The sequence below is a fragment of the Physeter macrocephalus genome, chromosome 14 (genome assembly GCF_002837175.3).
Source record: "Physeter macrocephalus isolate SW-GA chromosome 14, ASM283717v5, whole genome shotgun sequence".
NCBI classification, from domain to species: Eukaryota; Metazoa; Chordata; class Mammalia; order Artiodactyla; family Physeteridae; genus Physeter; species Physeter macrocephalus.
The window spans coordinates 130,409,208-130,432,192 of NC_041227.1; the positions used below are offsets into that span (position 1 = coordinate 130,409,208).

At 41.3% G+C, this 22,985-nt stretch overlaps 1 protein-coding gene across 2 annotated transcripts in view; it reads right to left on the reverse strand.

Annotated features, from left to right (window-relative positions):
* Window positions 1-22,985, reverse strand: part of KCNJ16 (potassium inwardly rectifying channel subfamily J member 16) — a 316,412-nt gene that overhangs the window by 168,557 nt on the left and 124,870 nt on the right. For both annotated transcript variants that reach the window (XR_008619399.1, XM_028499730.2), the window contains exon 3: window positions 22,138-22,224. The gene's annotated coding sequence lies outside the window, so the exon portion shown is untranslated. The remainder of the gene's footprint in view (window positions 1-22,137; window positions 22,225-22,985) is intronic.

The window sequence follows — 22,985 nt, forward strand, 5'->3', positions numbered from 1 at the left end:
CTCTCTCTCTCTCTCTCTCTCTCTCTCTCTCTCTCTCTATATATATATATATATATCTCATATATATATGAGATATATATATCTCATATATATGTAAATAGTCATTTAAATCTTTTAATAATCTTTTAATATGTACATTTACCTTTAAAATACAATTTCCTTAAATGAAGGGATTATCTAATAATAAAATAACTTTCCCTTGATTAAGTATATCTTGAAAATATAAATGAATCAATGAATGAACAAATGAAAAACCCCACAATATACACCTTTGGCCTATTAAAACTTCTTCAATGTAAAGAAATCTACACTTAGTGATTCATCTCTTGAAGAGATCCTGGAAAGAGGTGATGTGTTAATTCGTATCTGTCTTTTATGTTTTAATATAAATAGATTCATCAGACCCTTTCCAGGAGAACAGTTTTGATGGAGCAAAGTACAGACAGATAGAACAACAAGATACTAATTTCTTGATAAAGTTGCCTGGGATAACCTCTGAAGGAAGTTAAGGACAGCTGAGGCAGATACTAGAAAACTAATTTTATAGACTTTGGAACTTCCTTTTTTGGACTGGTCTCTATTAATGTTCTCAAACCCCATCTAAAATATCATTTACACATAAAATCTGTCCTTGACTAAAGGAAGTGGAGGGTGCTAAATTGGGGATGGTTAAGTAGATTAAAGTTAACGGGTGCATAAGATTTCAAGTTGTTGCAATCTGCGATGCCCACACCTGGTGGGGCAACAGAATCTCCTGGGGGCATTGAAAACTTTTCTTACCTGTGCCCCAACCCTAGTAAATCACCTGAATTCTCTACAGATTAAAAAATAAAAGCAAAAACTCTCCCCATGTGATTCTAACATAAGAAGCTTGGCAAGAGAGAGTAAATCTGCTTTAACAAACTAATGTTTTAGGTCATACATCACCACACTCAACATGAGCTGGGGGTGGTCTAGCTCTTAAAATGTCTCTCCACTTTTTTTTTTTTTTTTGGTGGTATGCGGGCCTTCCTCTGCTGTGGCCTCTCCCGTTGCGGAGCACAGGCCCCGGACGCGCAGGCCCAGCGGCCATGGCCCACGGGCCCAGCCGCTCCGCGGCATGCGGGATCCTCCCGGACCGGGGCGCGAACCCGGCTCCCCTGCATCGGCAGGCGGTCTCCACTTTTTAATATCAACTTCAAGCCATAAATATCCTGGGTCGTGGTAGCGTTGGTGGTGTGGATGGCACCAGGGCCGACGTCACGGGCATGACACCTGTACGTAGTTAGAAGGGCTCTGTGTTTGATTTAAGGCTCTGCTGTCACCTTCTTGAAACTCTTAATTATTTTTTTTTTTTAAAGGGATCTCCTTTTTTATTTTGTACTGGCCCAGCAAATTATGTAGCTGGTCTGGGGTGGCATGCACTGAAGGGCTGGGAGTTTTATGGAACGTGGGTGGAGAACAGTCATAGGCTAGTTTTTAGATCCAGGTAACCAGATGAAAATGAAGTAGTTAGGGAGGGTGTCACTCCATATCCAGAGGAGTCTTGAACAAGCCCGTCCTCTTGGTAGGCTTTATCTTGACCTTTAAAAAAGGACAGGGAAGATGGAGTAGGTGGGTCCCTAGCGTCACATCCAGTTCTAGCACGTGGCAAAAACTTCTCTGTGTTCAGCAAAACCTACTTCCTGTTCATACTTCACACACAGCAAGACTTCAAGTGCAAACATCTCTCACAAATGGGTGTGGCCACGCATACGAGTTTGCTCGGGTTGCCATAACCAAGGACCGCAGACCGGGCAGCTTAGCCAACAGAAATCTCTTTTCTCACCATTCTGGAGGCTGGAAATCTGAGATCAGGGTGTCGACAGAGCTGGTTTCTTCTGAGGCCTGTCGTTTTGGCTTTTGTACCTGTCCGTCCTCTCCCCGTGCCTGGTCTTCCCTCTGTCTGTGTCTGTGTCCAAACTTCCCCTTCTTCTAAGAACACCAGTCATACCGGATTAGAGCTCACTCTAATGACCGCACTTGAACTTAAATTACCTCTTTAAAGACACTATCTCCAAGTACAGTCACATTCTGAGTACTAGGGGTTAAGACTTCTACATATACATTTGGGGGGAACACAGCTCAGCCCGTAACACCATGTGACGGAGTGCTGACTAATAAAATACGGACCGCACTTAAGAGATGCCACCTCAGGTCAATGCTACAGACACCCTGCATACACAGCTCGCTATTCCTTTGTCCCCTTCCACCTGGCTGAATATAGAGACCACCCTCTGGGCAACCCTGAAAGCCACATGTCGAAAACCAATGATCCACAAGGTGGAAGGAGCCCGGGTCCCTGAGTCAGCACTTAAAGAAGAGCCACTCCACCAGAAATGCTCACTCAGAAACGGGATGTGAATAAGAAACAAGCTGTTATGGTGTCAGGCTCTGCGATTTCTGGGTTCACCTGTTATAGCAGCCAGTGCTATCACAGCTAAAATAATCATCCCATGAAGATTCAGAGAAATGGAGAGATCATGTTTGCTTTGCTTCAGTTAAGCAACTGCCAGTTATTAAGCACCTACTGGGGGCTCAGATTCACGCCAGGTGCTGTGGGGCACAAGAGAAATAAAAAGCACAGTGCTTCCCTCCACATTGCGGGGAAGGCAATGGATCCTAAGAACACCATTAAATGCTGAATTGCAGGGAAATACCACCAAGTTAAGGTTTGAAAGAGTGGTTTATCCATGGAGGCTGGTGGCGTCCGAAAGGCTTCATTTGATGAGCTGGACGTTGACCCTGGCTTGGAGCCCAGGAGGCATTCAGATCAGCGTAGGGCATCCCAGGAAGGAGGAGACTCACGCAGGAAACCACGGGTGAGAAGAAGCCACGCATAAGTGAGAAATGGTGAGAATTCTGCCCGACAGAAGCACAGAATCCTGCTGGGGAGTGCTGCCAACAGAGAAAAGCACTACACCCAAGCCAGGCTCAGACAAGCCTCGGGGACTCGGTAATTATTTTAAGCTGGTTTATTTCAATACAGCAGTCCCGACTCAAACTTGACTGGGAAAATTCTTCAGAAAAGTCTCCCTTGTGCCCTTCCCGTTGAATCGCTACCTCTTACTTGTCTCCTCTCTTGAGCACGTGTTTCTGGAGCTTGTGAACAGACACTAAGATAGAACTCTAAAGCACAACCCCGCCCCTGTGGCCCATGATGTCACTTTTATTTTGTTTTCATTCTACTATCATATGTGAGTCTTATTGCTAACTCCCGTTTTATCTTGTGCTTTTTACAAAACTTCTGCTACACAGGAAAGGATTTCCTTCTTTCCTCATTTATAATGTAATGAGGACTTAATTTTGGGTTCTCCAATGAAATATCACCATCATCACCATCCCTTTTTTTAATCCCTAGCTTCCATCTGTTGCACCTTAATTAACTCTTTTGTTCGGCACCTCTCTCTATCTCTTGGCCGTTTGCTACAAGCCTCCAGCCAGCATTTCCTGCTGCACTCAGTAATACCACAGTAATAGTTTTTCCATTGAAAAATACCACAAGTACAATATTTCCAATGGAAATACCACAAGAACAGTGTTTCCACTGAGCGTACCACAACGAGAGTGCTTTTGTGGTACCTAAATTCTGAGTTGAACTCGTAATGTTCATCTTGGATTCATTATAACTGGAGCCCCTACTTTCTGGAAAGCACCAAAACAGGGATGGAATTTTTATTTGTAGTTAAAAAAATACAATAAAAATAAAAGTTGGATGATGCCAAGACAATTTTGCACTTGCTTTTGTGAGTAAAATATAAATAGATTAAGCAAGTGAAAGAATGAGGAAAAACTTCATAAACATGTACAGAGAGGCTTAACAGCTGGAAAAGCAAGGATATGTGTGTGTGTGTGTGTGTGTGTGTGTGATAACATTTAAGGCAGCTCAGCAGCTGGGAAAGCAGCAACCTGTAAAAACACTTAACATTTATAGCCACTCAGTGGCTGGAAAACCAACTTCTCATAAAATCGATTTAACATTTCGGTCGCTGTTGAAGACATTTAATGCATGCGTGTTTATATATCTCTGTTTACACTGTAGCCCCATGGATTTCAGTGGGTTTTAATAGTCATAACTTGGAAGAGACCACTTGAAACAGTTGAGGGTATACAACGTTTTGCACCACTGGACAATAACGATGTTTACCAACACATATAGAATGCTTTTAGACATTGGAGTAAGTGTACCCAGAGTCTGATTAATTACACTCTCTTTATTAACTTTTGCATTTGTACCATATCACTGATCTGCAGTGTCCTACTTTTGAAAGTCATTTTTTAAAACAAAATTTCCAGTTGGAATTATTCTCTTATTTTCCAGGCATTTAAGACTAAGCTTCTTAAATCCTGATCTGCCTGTAGTTTGGCAAACAAAATTATCTGTCAGGATAGCCCAGTTTTTTCCATTTCCCTTGTTATGTCTTAAATCAGTCAAGTTAAAGAGGGTAACATTTTGCTATTTTTTTCTTTCAGTTGTTTTTTTTTTTTTCCCTTGGTTAGTTCGACAAAATGAACTTGATGAGCAACTTGTTAAAGAGAATCCCGTTTTTTTAAAATTTGGGGTGGGAGGGAGGAATGAAATTGAAAAAAGAAAGTGGAATTTTAAAAAATTATCCTTGAAACTTTTAAAGTTAGTAATACTGGAGCAAAAGTTATATTGGAAAAGGCGCTAAAATTCTAAAGCACAGCCCATCATTTTATACATGTGTTACCTTGAAGATAAAGAAGTCACAATACCTTGAAACTTCAAGTTTCTACTTGTAAAATACAGATAATTGTACTTGCTTTTACCTACTTCTCCTGATAGCTTTGAGGCTCAAATGATGTACGATGTGGCAATGTGTCTGGGTGATGTCAAAGCCCTAGACATAAAATATTATCATAACACAACAGTAAAACTATAACTCTCATGAAAACTTCAGCACCTTAAAGGTAAAAACTTGGGACTTCCCTGGTGGCGCAGTGGTTAAGAATCCACCTGCCAATGCAGGGGACACGGGTTCGAGCCCTGGTCCGGGAAGATCCCACATGCCGCGGCGCAGCTAAGCCTGTGCGCCACGACTACTGAGCCTGCGCTCTGGAGCCCGCGAGGCACAACTACTGAGCCCGCGTGCCGCAACTACTGAGCCCGCGTGCTGCAATGAAGACCCGACTCAGCCAAAAATTTTGAAAAAGTAAAAAGTAAAAGCTTAATCAAAATTACAAGGATGTTTATGTTCCCAGGCTTCCATTAAGTGGACATTTTTATCTCTTCAGAAGATGAAAGTTAGAGAAACTAGAAAATCAAAAGAGAGATCATACAAATGATCGTGACACTGTCCACTCTGAATCCAGGAAGTTATTCTCATCTGCTTTCTCCTCTGATCATAGCCCCCCTCTGAGGAGAGGCATTCAAGCGGACTAATTATTCTTAACCTAGGTATTGTACTTAAGGTTCGAATCCTTTTTCCTGTTCGAGAAAGGCTTTATGATTATTAATATCAGAGTTTCCTCAAAGCAACTCAGGGGAGTAAGATCCTAGATTATAAAGGCAACATTTCATTATAGCACAGCAAGTATGATATAGGGTTTTTTCTCCTTCTCCTTCTTTTTATCCTTTATATTCCAAGGACAGAATCTACACAGAAAGACTGACTGCAACCATCTCTTTCCTACAAGTCATGTTTATGGCTTGGAACCCAGATGATATTATTATGCTCAGTGTCATGGCCTCAGCTAAGGTCTCCCCCAACCCCCCGCCGCCAAAATGAATAAAAGACCCTTAACGGACAAATAGAGACAAAGATTTGAAATGTCAATTCTTAACAGTTCTCTAAATTTCTAGGCCACTGATCCATCCAGATTAAAAACAAATATTCATAACTAAGAAATGTCTGAAATCTGGAACGTCTAATTCCAGCCAGGAAGGCCCGGAGGCATCCTCCCTTTCATTCACTTTATAACTGAGAATTAGCTTCAAGGGGTAGTAGAAATAAAACATGAAAAAGAAAATAAAGTTGTTAAATGTTAGTCATCTGGGAGAACTTTCTCCTTAGAAGCCCTGCTCCCTTTCTAACAGAGTGGAAATAAAAGCAAGATTGGGGGGAGGGATGTGATTGAACTCGCCTATCACTCCATAAAGATGCCTATTTTGTGCTCAGGAAGAGCACTACATTTTGGACATCGTATTAAGAAAGGACCAAACAACAATATGTCCAAGCGGGAAGGCATGGATATTTCAACCTCATAGAAAACCAAAGAAAAGAACTGTTTTTTAAAAAGTGTAAACCAAAGAGGCGTGAACGAACGCCACAAAAACTCTCAACTAATCCCTGGGTTCCAGGCCACCAGGCACGGTTTCCACAGGGCTCCAACCGCTGTCCTTCCCTCCCTCCCTGGAGATGTCCAAACAGTGCCGGGTAACCACAGAGCCCAGTGCTGTGCAGTCATCCTTCCTGCGGGAAGTGGCAAGACTGTTGATAGTAAAGAGACTTCCAAAGTTTGAAAGTTGTAAACAGGATAAATCATGAGCTGCTATGGCAGAACCAGCAGGAGAAAATGGGAATGGGAGTGGACAGCTTAACTGGCCCTGACTCTTCCTCATTATACTGCTACTAAAGCCAAAGAGCTTCTTCGAGACCCATGGACACACGAGGTATTGGACTAGTACACGTAGCGAGGCTTCCTGAATACAAGCATTATACCATAGTGTAATCTTGGAGGGAACAAATTTAAAGGTAGAGGATACTGTGGAAGATGGTTGTATCCTCTCATTGATAGGCCTCTGACATCAGGGAACATAAAACTCTCATTAGGAACAGGGTCTAAACAATCAACAGCTAATGAACGATAGTTAATCTGAGAGCCTACATCTCAAACTCAGGAGATTCAAGAAAATCTGAACGGTAAGTGAAGTCTGATTGAGCAAAGCAGGTAATTTACCCACTTCATGGGTGGCACTTAATTTATAAACATTGCTACTGCTGGCCAAAAATTTTAAAATCAGAGATAAAAGCGAAGAGATGAAAGAAATCGGCAGTGTAAGAACACATGAGGCTAAGAAATAGCAAGAGGCTCCAGTGGAGATATAGTTGGATCCAGGAGGGGAAAAAAAAAAAAAACAAAAAAAAAAACAAAAAACAAAACTAAAATGAAAGAAGAGGAGGGCATAGAGAGCAGAGGAGAAACTTCTGGAAAAAGATACTCTCTTGGCAAGATGAATGGAAAATAAAACTGCAGAATGAAAGACTGCTTAAAAGAGCAGTCCCTAATCTTCTGCCAGCACAGGCTAATTTGTATTTCTGGAACTAGCAGAAAGGATGTCAGTGGAAAGCCATGTTAGAGTCACCTTGTAACAAATATTTCACTGCACATGTGGCGTCAGGAGGGAATGGTATGAATTTAGGGTTCACGGAGTGAAGAATGGCTTCAGGAACTCCAAACATCCCATTCCTGAGCTTCAACTTCAGAACATAGGCTCTTTCACTCTAACTGCACATGGGAAATAAAGAGAACAGGGGCTGGGCTGTCAATTAAGATTTAAATTTGGCTCCACGGGAAGGGAACTAGCACCCATCCAGCTGTAAATGCTTCTTTAATGAAGTATGAAGGACCAAGCCTGACCCCAAGAAAAATACTCCAGCAGAGAGCTGGAAGAGAGCGGAATAAGTTGTACCCACTCCAGACTAAATTCTCATTCTTGACTTTGCTTTGGTTAGTGTGAAGGGTAATCCGTCTATGCTGTTCTTTGTCCACATTGCTTTTCATGTCATTACGATGACTGTTAAACTGTAGATCCCTAGAAAGTAACTCTTCCTTCAGTCTGTCCTTCCTCCCTTCCTCTCTTTCTCTTGCCTTTCCTCAACGATTTCTTGTCAATTCAGTTGAGAGTACAAAAAAAGTACAGCCTATTGTATTTTCACAAAATGAACATACCCTGTAAGCGTAACTTGCATGAGATCACAGAGCAGAGCATTCCTAACATTGCAGAAGCTCTGAACATCTCCCTCAAGTTACTACCAAAGGTAAACATAGTCATGACTTATGACAACATAGATTAAATCTGCCTGTATTTGAAATTTATATTATTAGATGCATATAGTCTATTCTCCTTCGTATTTTTGCCTCCTTTTATGTTTGTAAGAGTCATCCACAGTGTTACATGAAGCAACAGACGATTCACGTTCAGTCTCCATGGTATGGCTAGATCACTTTATTTATAGACTCTTCTATTAATAGAAATTATTGTACATGAATACAATATTGTATGTTTCTATGTGTGAATATGTGTATATACCTCTTTGGGGTATATACCCAGAGAAGTGGAATTGCCGATTTATAAGATATGATTATCTCAGCTTTAATAACCATTCGATATCCTCTTTGTCGAGTTCCTCTTCAAACCTTTTTCCCATTTTTCTATTGGTTTTCTGCCTTTCCACTCTCTTAATGGTTTATTTTGGTTTATTTTGAAGGAACAGAAGTTCTTATTTTGATATAGCCCGATTATCTGCTTTTTAAGCCCTATATGGATAATTTGCTTTTTGTATCTTATTTAAGAAATCCTTGCCTACTTGACAATCATGAAAATATTTTCTTATGTGTTATTCTAGAAGCTTTGTTTAGTTTTACATTTAGATCTACATGCCATCTGGCATCAACTTTTGTGTATGGTGTGAGGTAGGAGGTGGAATTAGCAAAAACAGCAACCACACAGTTAATTAGCAGGACAGAAAACAGAGGCTATCTGGGACATGACAACTATTTGTTCCAGGAAAGTCCTGCAAACCAGCTTCTCCAGGCAAATATTTTATTTATCTAGGAAAGTATGTCTCTCCTGTCAGGATAGTAGATTTCTCACCTGAGCAAGCGGTTCACTTATAAGAATCAGTTTACTTAACCTAGACTCATTTTAAGGCTCTCTCTGTCTGCCAATCCTAAACTATTATGTCACGGAATTTTCTAATCTCATTCAGTTCCCAGCACTGAAAGATTTTATCTTTAACCACTTTGGTCCAAATCCCAAAGCTCCAAATACCTTGCTTTGACCTTTGTCAAACGTAGACCTAACAAATTTAGTTTCAATAATCAACAGGTTTTGGGGTGGTCTTTTCAGGAGTTGACAGCAGACAGAGGAAAGGTGTGTTTGGGTCCTTAGAGATACCAAACTGACTTAGCTCCATTTACTGAAAAGAATACCTTTTCTGTATGCTATTGCGTCTCACCTGTGTTAAAAATCAAGTAACCATACATGTGTTTTCTTTTTTAATGCTTTCTAGTCTGTTCTATTTGTCTACTTTATGCCAATACCACACTTTCATAAATACTACGGCTTTAAAATGTCTTATTACCTAGAATTCTGCATCCCCAAACCTGGTTGTCTTTTGAGATTTTCTTGGCTAATTCTGGCCCTCTGTATTTCCAAATAAGTTCTGGAATCAGTTTGTCAGTCTCCAGAAACACTTCCAAGGATTCTATTCAATCTATTTATCAGTTTGGGATAAATGTAATCTATAAACTACTGGATCTTCTAAATGCATGTATATTTATATTTGTCTTTATTTCTCTCACTAATGCTTTACAGTTTTCTGTGTAGGTATTTTGTACATCTATCATTAGATTTATTCCTAAGTATTTTACATGTTTTGATTAAATTACAAATGGTATCTTTTTGCTCTATTTTCTGTTTGTTGTATTCAGAGATGTTGCTGAAATGGCTCATTAAAGCAAATTCCTTATCTGTTATGGATTATCTACTTATGCAATCATGTCATCTGTGAATAAAGATCATTTCATTTCTTTCCAAACTGTGCATGTGTGTAAATATACTTTTTGCCAGCAGAGTAGCATTTTCCCTTACTGCAATATATCTGGTTTATATGTTTTGGGTGGTCTTTTGTGGAGTTGACAGTTGACAGAAGCAAGATTTATCGAACTCCTTTGAATTCCAATAGTTAATTAGTCCTGGGATTGGAAGCAGAAGACCTGAACTCAAGTCTGTTATAACATAATTTTCAAAAGGGTAAAATTACGACTTTCATACCAATATACAATAAATACGTGTAAATTTTTAAAATTTAAGTCATTAATTAGGAAAGCTGTTAGATGTTAAAATCGGTTCAAGGGCTTCCCTGGTGGCGCGGTGGTTAAGCATCCGCCTGCCAATGCAGGGGACACAGGTTTGAGCCCCGGTCCGGGAAGATCCCACACGTCACGGAGCAACTAAGCCCGTGCGCCACAACTACTGAGCCTGCGCTCTAGAGCCCGCGAGCCACAACTACTGAGCCCACTCACCACAACTACTGAAGCCCGCGCGCCTAGAGCCCGCGCTCCGCAACAAGAGAAGCCACCGCAACGGGAAGCCTGCGCGCCACAACGAACAGCAGACTCCACTGGCTGCAACTAGAGAAAGCCCGCGCGCAGCAGCAACAGAGACCTAATGCAGCCAAAAATAAATAAATAAAATAAATAAAATTTTAAAATAAATAAATAAATAAAATAAAATAAAATAAAATCAGTTCAAAAGAAAAATCTGAACACAGATACAAATACAGGCGTTCAGGAATGCTGAAGTAAATTTGCTAATAGATGCAAAATGGGTCAATATCCACCAGGAATAAAATGTAGTTTTTGAATCATCTTTTCCATAGGGTGGAAATCAATTGCAAAACCACCAGACAACATTAGTTTGCATCCCATCAGACAAGAATCATTTATGTTCCATTCTGTCTTCTACAACTTACAGAACTGTAAAATGGCTCAATCAATAAAAGGTTCAGATTCCTTTAAAAAGAAACCCAACATTTTATTGAAAGGCCACCCAATAATCAGATGTCCATTTTAACATGTTTATGTTTGTTCCCCACAAACCTATAGAATATGTGATTTAGGCATGTAAATTAACATCCTTAAATATCAACTCTTCCATTTGTAAAGTGAGAATAATTGTTCTTATCTTATGAAGTATTATGAGGATTAGGTGAAATGATGGTTATGAATACATTTGGATACTATAAAGATCTGTAAACGTAGATTTATTTAAATCTATCAGAATACTTACAAGAAAATACTCATTTTAAGAGGCACCAGTTCAAACTCGTTCCAGTTCTTAGCTATATTCCACATATTCCTCATTATGACTTTCTCAAGTTTACCATCATTCTCCATTCCCAGGGTCTGGGCTTGGATTTTCTGTTCAAAGACTCTTCAAGAATCCAGGATAAATGCTTGCAATTTGCAATTTGTGTTCTCTTTGTCCACACATAAGGACCTTTGAATAATAAACTAAGCATACTGCTTAAGAAGTAAGGCATGGATTGGTGCAAACACTGTGGAGAACAGTATGAAGATTCCTTAAACAAACCAAACATAGAGTTACCATGTGATACCACAATCCCACTCCTGGGCATGTATCTGGAGAAAACTCTGATTCAAAAAGATACATGCACAAAACAAACCAACAAAAACAAAACAAAACAAAAGATACATGCATCCCAATCTTTATAGCAGCACTATTTACAATAGCCGAGACACGGAAGCAACCTAAATGTCCATCAAAAGATGAATGGATAAAAAGTACATATATATGTATTATATATAATGGAATACATATTTATATAATGGGATAAATAATGGAATATTATTTAGCCATAAAAGTGAATGGAATATTGCCATTTGCAGCTACATGGATGGACTTAGAAATTACCATACTAAGTGAAGTAAGTCAGATATTATACAACTTATATGTGGAATCTAAAAAATAATATAAATGAATCCATTTACACAACAGAAGCAGACTAACAGACTTAGAAAACAAACTTATGGTTATCAAAGGGGAAAGGGGGGGGGTGGGTAAATTAAGAGTATGGGATTAACAGATATACACTACTATATATAAAATCGATAAGCAACAAGGATTTACTGTATAGCACAGGGAACTAAATTCAATATCTTGTAATAACCTACAATGGAAAATAATCTGAAAAAATAATAACATGAACATATGTAACTGAATCACTTTGTCGTAAACCTGGAACTAACACGATATTGTAAATCTAAATTTACAAATAAGTAAATATACTTCAATTAAAAAAAAATAAGGCACAAGAAATGGGATTAATGTATCTTAAGAAGTGACTATGACTTCTTAGTCGTTGTGCTAGGTTTCCTATACACTCTATTTAATATAATTCAACACTTACAATAGCCCTGTAAGATATTATCCTCAAGGAGAAGCTAACGATCAGAAAGTTTAAGTACTTGCTCTATAATAGTGAATAGTAGATTTGGGTTATAAATCCAGTCTACATAATTTCAAAGTCCGTTTTATTTCTCTATACTTTGTACAAAGAAGCTAAAGGAAGGTGAGCTGGGAAACAAGGTCTGTCCCCAAATTAAACCAAACCAAATAACTTCTAATTTCTATGTCCTTAGAGTAAAGACACATATACTAATTGGCAGCCTATTCACTATAGGTAGACGATGACCTTAAATTGGCCAAAGGAGACCTAGTAGAAGTACGACCTGCAGGATGTAACTTTCTCTGCCCTCTCATTGCCCGGAATGCAGCTGATTCTTAATAAATAGGTCTCTGATGTAATTGTTAAGCTCAAAAAATATGCTTCTAATAATCACTAGCTAACACACTGATTGCCAATTTATTCTGTTGGTTTAAATAAGATTTTCTTTTCTAATATATATTAGCCAGAGAAGACCGCAGCATTTTATTTGAACTCTGATCTTTTTACCAGGATAGTTCCCTTGTAATTCTTTATTATAATAGTTCTGCTACTTTGGATTACAAATGTTTATATTGACACTGTAATGAATCCTGAAAAACGGTTTTACAGATAGACGTGTAGATATACATGTATATACAGATATAGATGTAGGTATACAGATATATGGGATGCCTATCTATCTATCTCTATATGATTCATATAGATATGATTACATATTCTCTCCAGAATGCCTCCAGTTTCTTTGGTCAACTTCTGTCATTTTTTAATGAGGAATCTAGAAGTCAAGCTAAGAATTTTACTTTTATTGCCATTTTGCAGAAGAGGAAACAAGTAAATATAAACTAACTTCTCCAAGTTGACTAAATTACTTTCCAAATGAGGAATAGAAGGAAACTGGTTGACTGACTTTGTTTCCAGTATTTAATTGTGCTGAAACTTTATAATAACTGTGAAAGGGTCATAGACTACGATCCTAAAAGAAACCTTAAAAACCGTATGCATTTCTTCACAGCGAGTGTGCCTGCAGGCCACAGGAGCAACCCAATCTGAATGTCATGCATTTTCCAAATGACTGGATATGTCTCAGAGGGTGTAAATTTTAACTGACAAAATTCCCTCACACACACACACACACACACACACACACACACACACACACACACGCACACACATACGCGGCCAAATAACAGACGAGGCAGAGGTCTTCTAGAAGGACGAGAACATGGGCATGTAAAAGCTAGGTAAGGGACAACGGTTCTCAATCCCAGTTGCATGTTAGAATAACTTGGAAGAGCTTGTTAAATGACCAGCCCATTTCTAGAAATTCCCGTTCAGTTGCTCTATTACCAGTGTTAATGTTAAAAGCTCCCCGGTGACTCTAGTGTGCAACCAGGACTGACACTCACTTGCTACAGGGCTTTTAACAAAAGCCAGAAGGGATGAATAATTTTGAATGAGACACAAAATGATATCCCACAAATTATCTCCCAGTTTCCCAAGGGACCTGGTACCAGCTTTCTATAGAGAGGGCAGCTATGAGGAACTAAAAGAGTTGAGGAAAGAGCTGGGTCTCTTAGGATGTTGTAAGACAGTGAAAGGGCAAGATGATGCTACTATACAGATGTAAGCTGTTATATAGAGGATGCATAAACAACAAGGACCTACTGTACAGCAGAGAACTGTAGTCAGTGTTCTGTGATAAAGCATAATGGAAAAGAATATGAAAAAAAAAAAAAATATATATATATATATATATATATATAACTGAACCACTTCGCTGTAGAGCAGAAATGAACACAACATTGTGAACCAACTATATTTCAATTAAAAAAAAGAAAAGATGGTGCTACTCTAGGTCCTAGAATAGAGTAGAACACAAATAAGAAGTTCTTTCCCCAAATTTCATTGTGGTGAATCAAAGTGGATGTGCAAAGAATTCAAACCAAACAGGAGTCGCAGGCACAACACTGATACTGGGACCAGCTTGTCGCAGGTCAAGAGCAGGACGGGATAAATAATTTTCAGGATCTAGTGCACAATAAAAAGGAGGGACCACTGTTTAGAAAAATGACTAAGAATTCAAGACATCAACAACAGAGCCTTAAATCAAGCAGGAGGATTTTTTTTAAGGGGAGAAACCGGTGACCCATGAAGCTGGTCCTGAACAGGATGACGGAGGAAGGGTTCCCTTGAGAGAATCTGGAAGATGGTCATACTTCTGGTGCACACTTGAAAGTCCTCGGAAGGGAAGAGAGGAATCGAGAGCAGTTGAGATTCCAGTCATCTTGATATTTGTGAACTTTGTTAAAGAAAATGTTTTGCACTTTTTAAAGCAGCTTTAATTTTTAAAATTATATCCCAATGTCACACAGTAAAATTCATTATTTGGAGTGTACAGTTCAGCTTTTACCATCAAACATAGTATTAAGCGTAATATTGGAAAGATGCTTTTTCTAGGTGAAGAATTCTGGATTGACAGGTATGTCTGTTTTTGCATGTCAGGACTTTCAAGGTGTCACTTCATTATCTTCTACCTTTCATGGTTTCTGATGAGAAGTGTACTTTAATTCTTATGTTTCTTTCTCCGTAATGTCTCATTTTCTCTGAATGTCTTCAATTTTTTTCCTTTATATTTAGTTTTCTGCAGTTTGGATATGATATGCCTAGATGTGTATATGTCCCTCTCTCTTTAAATTTATTCTGCTTGATGTTCTCTGAGTTTCATGGATCTATGTTTTGCTGCCTTTTGTTATTTTGGAAAATTCTCAGCCTTTTCACCTTCACTTATTTTTTGTCCCCACTTTCTCTGTCCTTTCCTTCTGGGATTTCAATTATGTGTATTTTTCATCATTTGGTATCGTTGAATGGCTCTTCCATACTCTATTCTGCTTTCTCCTATTTATTTGTGTAATCTTATATCATCTATCTTTTCTCTTTGTGTTTCAGCACTGGAGATTTCTACTGACCTATCTTCAGGTTCACTAATTCTTTCCTTGACTATGTCAGGGTCAATGGTTAACCTGCCTGTACTGGGTTGAATAGATGCCCCCCGACCACACAATATTCATGTCCTTCCCAGAACCTCAGATGGTAAACTTATTTGGAAATGGTTAAGATGAGGTCACACTGAAGTAAGTTGGACCTTTAATCCAGGATGACTGGTGTACTTATAAATAAGAGGTGAAGAGACAGACCCACAAAGAGAAGACAATGCCATCTGAAGACACACAGGAAGAATGCCATGTGACAACAGAGGAAGAGATTGAAGTTATCCTTCCACATGTCAAAGAACACCAGCAACCACCAGAAACTAGGAGATAGCCATGGAACAGATTTTCCCTCTGAGCCCCCTCAGCGGGGAGCAACCCTGTGGACACCTTAACTTTGGACTTCCGGCCTATAAAACTAGGAAAGAATAAATTTCCGATGTTTTAAGCACCCAATTTCTGGCATTTTGTTACAACAGCTCTACGAAACTAATACGCTGTCAAAGACATTTTTCTTAAATGTGGCATCTAAAACAGGGCACAAATGAACCTATCCGTGAAACAGAAACAGAATCACGTCCATAGAGAACAGACTTGCGGGTGCCGAGGGGGAGTGGGGTGGGAGAGGGCTGGATTGGGAGTTTGGGGTCAGCAGATACAAACTGGTATATACAGACTGGATAAACAACAAGGTCCTACTGTAGAGCACAGGGAATTATATTCAATATTCTGTAATAAACCGTAGTGGAAAAGAATATAAAAAAGAACGCATATATATATGCATAACTGAGTCGTTCTGCTGTACAGCAGGAATTAACACAACATTGTAATTCAACTGTCCTTCAATAAAAGATAAATTTTTAAAAAGCCAGTTTTCATTTTTGTCACTGTGTTATATCTAGTATTTCTGTTTGATTCTTTTAGTTTCCATCTCTTTGCTGAAATTATCCATCCAATCTGGCATTTATCCTCTTTCTTCATAACCTTTCATAGTTCTATTAAATTGTCTTGATAAGTTCCAACATCTGTGTCATATCTGAGTCCGGTTCTGTTAACTGTGCTGTGTCTTGGCAGTGTGTTATGTGGGTTTTGTTTGCTTGTTTGTTTTTTAGTATGCCTTGTAATTTTTTCTTGAAAGCCACACATTTTGTGTAGGGCAGCAAAGACTGAGGTAAATAGATTTTTATGCATGGAAATGGGCTCGTGTTTCCTTCTGCTGAGTCTTTAGTCTGGGGTTGGAATCAGTCTAGGGCAAGAGTCAGTCGAACTGGGTTTGGGGTTTGTAGTTGCCATGGTTACCCTGAGTGTACCACAAGCTTCAGCTTCCTCTAGTGTTTAGGGTGGTGACTGGTCTGCCAGAGGGTTTTCCTCATCCTCAACTTCTGTTCCACTCCCAGCTTTAAGTCTCCTCTTTGCACTGTGTGTCAGGGGGGTCTTTCTCCTGCAGTTTTCCACTGTATTTGTTATTCGATGCTGATTTGACTGTTTGGGGTGGGAAGCAACATCCCTGTTATTCTGGATAAACCTCAGGCTTAGACAAGCACCATGTTCCTAGGCCTTGGGGATCTGGCCTGCTGTGCTCCTGCCCCATCCCCAGCTCTTGTTCCCAATTTATATTCCTGTCCCTCTCGCAGGCTTAGAGGATATTTGCCGTTGTTGTTCCTGTCCCCCAGCTGTCATGAGCTTTAACCAGTGACCTAACATCTAGAAAGCTCCTTACCCATCCTGCCTCCCAGGCTGTAAGGCTCTTACTGTGTAGGTGAAATGGGGGCTCATGCTTCTCCTACAGTGACCACTACCGTCCCACCCTCCACAGCCCTGCACAGTTAGGGATGCTTTCTCAGGACCCTCACCCATCCTTTTTTGAGCATCCAGGGAAGTCCAGAGCCTGCCAGTAGGTGTAAACTATTCCCATATTGGCAGCCCCCAAGGCCTCCACACACTCTCCAGCCCCTACCTGCCCCCTCCCAATGCACAAACAATTCTAGCTGAATTCTTTTACCTGGGTCTCTGGTTATATTTGCCCCAGGTAAGCAAGTGCCAGAACCACTTCTCTCTCTTCAGATGTCCATCTCTCCTTAGATTTTGGGCTAGCTCATTGCTCTGAAACCTCAGCTCTCTGATGAGTTTGTGACAAATCATGACCTCAGTTCGCCCAACACCTTTTGTGGTCCCAAGACTGGGACTGCCCTGGTGGCGCAGTGGTTAAGAATCTGCCTGCCGGGCTTCCCTGGTGGCGCAGTGGTGGAGAGCCCGCCTGCCGATGCAGCCCTGGTCCGGAAAGATCCCATATGCCAAGGAGCAACTAAGCCCGCGAGCCACAACTACTGAGCCCGCGTGCCACAACTACTGAGCCTGTGCTCTAGAGCCCGTGAACCACAACTACTGAAGCCCGAGTGCCTAGAGCCCGTGCTCCGCAAGAAGAGGAGCCCCCGCTCACTACAACTAGAGAAAGCCCGTGCGCAGGAACGAAGACCCAAAGCAGCCAAAAATAAATAAATAAATTTATATTAAAAAAAAAAAGAACGAAAAGATCATGTAGTCTTGCAGCTTGCCTTTGTCTGCTCCCCATTTTAACTCCACCTGTAGCAGGTGTTCTTTTGGGTAACTCTGCCCCGAAGTTTTCTGATCACCTTTGGTGGAACAGACCCTGACTTGTGTGGCCAGGTTGCCCGACACACAAGCAGTCACAGCTCAAGCTCCAAAGAACTTTAATAGCAACAATCATATAACACTGTCTGTGACCTTGCCAAAAACCCTGAAATTTCACAGCTGGAAGAATCCTCCAAGATCACCTAACACGATTATCCATTTCTCAGCTCAGGATATTCAGGAAGATGAAGTGACTTGCTTCACACATTGGTAGCAAAACAAGAGCTTTTCCCAGATCCTTTGACGTACTTGTCTCCCCTGTAATTTATGTGTATGTCTATTCATTTCTTAAAAAAAAAAAATTTATTGAACGCTACTTCACGATGGGCCCTCTTCCAGCCACTCATGTGCAACGGAGAGCAAGACAGGTGTAGCCCGTGCCTTCCTGGCGGGTGCATCCTGGCGACTTCAGCAAAATGCCCAGTGTCAGCTTCTCCACTCAGTCACGACAGGAATGCAGGTGGGCCAGGAAGCAGAGAAGTCTTAGGGCCACTGAGACCACGGACGAGGACCCCCTCCCAGAACTGCTGCCTCTCGTTGATACACACTGCTCCCACCCCAGAACCCTGAGCGCTTCCAAAACTCAGTTCCTCTCTCACTTCTGATTCTAACCCTGAACCCGATCTCCCCCTCTTAACAGAGCCTCTGAAATCCACGTAAAACTACCCAGCAGTCCTTGAACCCTCCCATCTGGTTATGAACTTATTCAGGAAAAGGCCTACCTTGCCCCAGGCCCAAACAGTCATGAAAACAGATAAGAGCATCTTCTCCAGCGACGGAGAAGCACCTCCATTGCACAGTGGTTCTCGGGGGTGGGGGGGCAGTTTTGCCTCCCAGGAACCCTGCAGCCACGTCTGGAGACAGCTGGGAAGGGGTGCTCCTGGCATCGCGTGGGGAGAGACCAGGGCTGCCGTTCAGTACCGTGCGGTGCACGGCAGGGTCCTCGCCTAACACCACTGACGCAGAGCCCCACGGCTCAACCCCGGATGCCAACCGTGTCCCGGTGGAGAACCTCTTACCTAGAGCTCCGGGCGCCTCACACGCAAGCGACCACAACCCGTGAAGCTCCGTGGCCCTCCAGGTCCGCTCAGGATAAAGCAGTACGACTGCTTTAAATAGACTCAAACCCACACCCTTCCGCGGATCCCAAATCACCTTGCTTGGTCCCGCTTCATCCCTAATGAGGAGCTACAGTACGTTACTCCACACACATAACTGCTCGTATAAAGTAAGGACTCTCAATCATCAATACAGGGTGTACGCACCACCACTGGGTTTCCCGGTACTCTTCAAAACCACATGAAACTGCTATTAACATTAGCTGCATTTTCTGTTCCACTTAATGATAAATAAATGATAGGTTTAAAAGCCTACCAAAATACAAGGAAGATATACTTTCCCCACAAACCTGGAAAAGACTGCACAAGAAACTAGAAATGTCAACGTTGTGAAAAATACAGTAATCCCATTTTAAAATAGAATACGATCAACCCCAATTCTGAACTAAACCTATCCAAGATGTGACAGACTGAGGTATTTGCTCGAAATATCATCAGTTCACCTCTTGAACTACTCAAAACTTGCATTCCCTAGTTGACAAAAACAGAATTGCTGATGCCAAGGGAATTCAAGGAATAAAGATCAGTTCTTTCAACACAACTGCTAAGGCAGTAAATAATTATGTATCGCATACACAGCTCACACAATAAAAAGAGCCTGATGGGCATAATCAAAAGTAACCTTCCTTACTGGATCCTCGTCATGTGCTTCTTCGTGGTCTTCACAACTCAGATTCACAACCTTGAAAGGCAGGTATTATTTTCTCCAGGTTAAGATTGTTTTAAAAGCCTCCAGCAGGTAGACAACATGCCACAGGTCGCACCAAAGGAAAATCGAATCCAGCTAGATTTAGACCCAAGTCCCGTACCATTTCTCCCACGGCCCTTTCCGCGGGTGGTCTTAGCACCTGGCATCAGTACTTCACAGAAGGGTACCCATCCATTCACCCGCCCTCAGCTCCTCGGGCTGCCCTTCTACAGCCCATGCCCTCTGAGAGTCTGCGGGCTCAAGGAGCATAGAAAAATCGAAGTTTACCAGAGCCAGGTCCCTAATTAGTTCAGTGATATCAACTCACCTAACACGGCTTAATTTTGTTTGCCTTCTTTAGAGCGGATGACACCACCAGACTGGGCACGACTACCCAGACCAGGTCCACTCAGTCAGTGACCTAAAACTGCCTTTGATCGGAAGCAAACGTGGTTTGTGGAATGGACTGGTTTTAGATGCCAAAGAAACGAATACAATGATTTTTTTGGAGCTGGACGAACACCGGGAACGCTTACTAGCAAAACCACAAAGTTAGTGTATCTGATCTTCCACGCTTGACGTCAAGACAAGGCTTTTAAATATCCTAGTATTTGGCTAGCTCTCAACTTCGCATTAGAGATGTTTAGAGATAATTGTAGCTAATAACATTGACACATAAAAGGAAAGGGGGTCACTTACAAGAAGAAAACAAGCAGATTTAAATAACAAACTAGTACAAAGAGCAGTAGGTTCAACCCTGACACACAAGAGGAGGCTTGAAAAATGCAAATGCCAAGTCCCACCCCAGACCAACTGAGTCAGAATCCTGGGGGATGGAGGGAGCAGTCGCATTGTTTTCAAACTTCCAGGGTTGGTTATTACGGACAGCAAGTGCTGAAAATGATGGCGGAGAGAGGGTCTGAGACAGGCGGTTCTGTGTGCAAACCTCTGCTCTGATATTACCCACTGCACACGCTGAGAAAACCCATAAATTCTCTGACTTTCCCTTTCCCCCTAGTGATGCAGCATAAGTGGTCTTTACCACTTCGTGGTGCCTTAAGGATGAAGGCAGGATACATCTGTCACATAACATTGGGCCAATGTCATTATTACTCTTAAGATTCACTCTATCCATATTCTCTTAGAAGTAAAGGATTTCGTTCTAAAAGGGGTAAACAGACCAGTCCTCAGAGGCCCTGAAACTACTCATCTTTGCCTCTTTCTACGATCTGGGTTGAAATCAAGTGACCTGCTGTTGGAGCACGAAGGAGAAGGCTGCTGGTCCCGGTTGCACCGAGGTGCTCTGTGGGCCAGAGGCTGGAACTTGGGGCGCCCCTCACCAGCATGAATGCAGAGTTTTGCTAGCATCCTGAACAGCATGGGCTTCCGTTAGCCACAGAATCAAAAGTAGGTAACAACTACATCAACACGTCTATTCGACGTGACTGCTAGTATCCAGGAAGGCTGCTAAGCACTTTACAGTCCTTATTGCGTTTGTACCTCACTTTGGCCCAGTATCAGAGGTGTAACCTCAACTTCACCAACAAAGAAGTCGAAAGAAAACAGCGAGTCCAAAGTCTCCCAATTAGTAGGTGGCATTTCCTGCCTCTGAAGCCATGTTTACTGGATTCAAAATCCTACTCTCTTAAACCAGTGAATGTACTGTGCCTGGAATGAAAAGAGAACACAACACAGAAAGGATGAAAGTGCCACCCTAACTACAGTTTGATCTGCATCCTCCTAAGTTGGCTACTTCCTGGGTGAGCTAACTTACACATCTATGGCTCTAGTGAGGTATCAGTCGTCAGGTTTATGGAAAACAATCTTCTGGGATGTAGACTAATATGCAGCCTTCCAGGTCCTACCTGCCAGTGATTCAGAAACTGTAGGTCTGCGATGGGGCCCCGAATCTGCCTTTTTAGTATTCATTCTAGGTTTCTCTAATATACGTTGTTTCTATTTTGCTTCCTTTGACAATTATGTTTCTATACGTTATCTATGGCTTTTATTTTATTGCTTTAAACCTACTGCCCTAAAACAGGAGGCATTGGGTCAAAACAGACCAGCCACCTGTTTATGCAAATAAAGTTTTATTAGCACACAGCCACCCCTGTGCCTCATCTATGTCTGCTTTCATGACTGCAGAATCGAGTATTTGCAACAGAGCCTGTGTGGCCAACCAAAGCAGAAAATATTTACTGTCTGGCCCTTTACAGCAAAAGTTTGCCAACCCCTGTCCTAACATGACTCTACTGCCAGACTTTGGCAAAAGTGTGGACCACTGGTTAATTTAGAAATGCTTTTCTGTATCTAACATCGTCTGAGTTGTTCAGCTTCTGGGATTCAATGAGTGCATGAAAATGTATTTTATTCATGAAAAACGTATCATTCATGATGTCTTGAGCCACGCCTGCCAGATGAGCGCTTAAATAAATTACATTATTTCCTCTTCCTACCTTCTGATGAGCTGCAAATCCAACGGCAAGAGGAAACAGATTTTTCTCTAGCAGATGACCAAGAAAAGCAGGTGTTCTCCATCAAATCTGCAAGACAAATGGAGAAAAATCTGAGGAATTCATTAAGAATCCTTCTTAACTTATTTACTTGAAAAAAAAAAAAAAAAAGTTAGGAAAGGCACAGACCTTTCCCTGTTGCCATATACTTAAAAAAATATCCAGATTGAGGGGAAGGGCCAACTGACATTGGTGGAGGTAACTTCTTCCAATTGCTGACTGCCAGGGAAGTTAACCCACCTCTTCCTCCCCAACCCATCATTATGCAAAGGAAATAGTTGCCACGTTAGTTCAAGCTCCTTTGGCCCAGAGGGGGAAAAGGGGACCAATCATCAAGTCAGAGAAAAGAAAAGGAGATGAGTAAGATCATAGTCACGTGACCGGAAGGATGTAGTTTGGCCCAGCAGCAGGAGGAGATGGCAAAGGAGACGCAGATCAACAGGCGCTCAGAGGAGATGAGAGGGGACCTTCCACAGCAGAGGCACACAGGCGATGCTCACTGCTTGCTGAATGAATGTGCTTAGAAAAGGAAAGCTGAATCGGGGGTTCCAAAGAGAAAAGCAATGCTAGGAGTTCAAAGAAGGAAAATAAAAACATGATTTTTTTACACATAATCATCCGGTACCGTATGAATTAGCCCTAAGTATTTTCCCACTAGGGAAAAATAAAAGCCCAAATTCCTCCCTTCAAGCTCGGTTTCCTGGAGGAGTTAAAGGCTTGACCAGGTCTAGACTGCATTTTATGCTCATTCCTTTGCCAGCTCCTCTGGCATGAGTGGCGGGGTTCCAGGA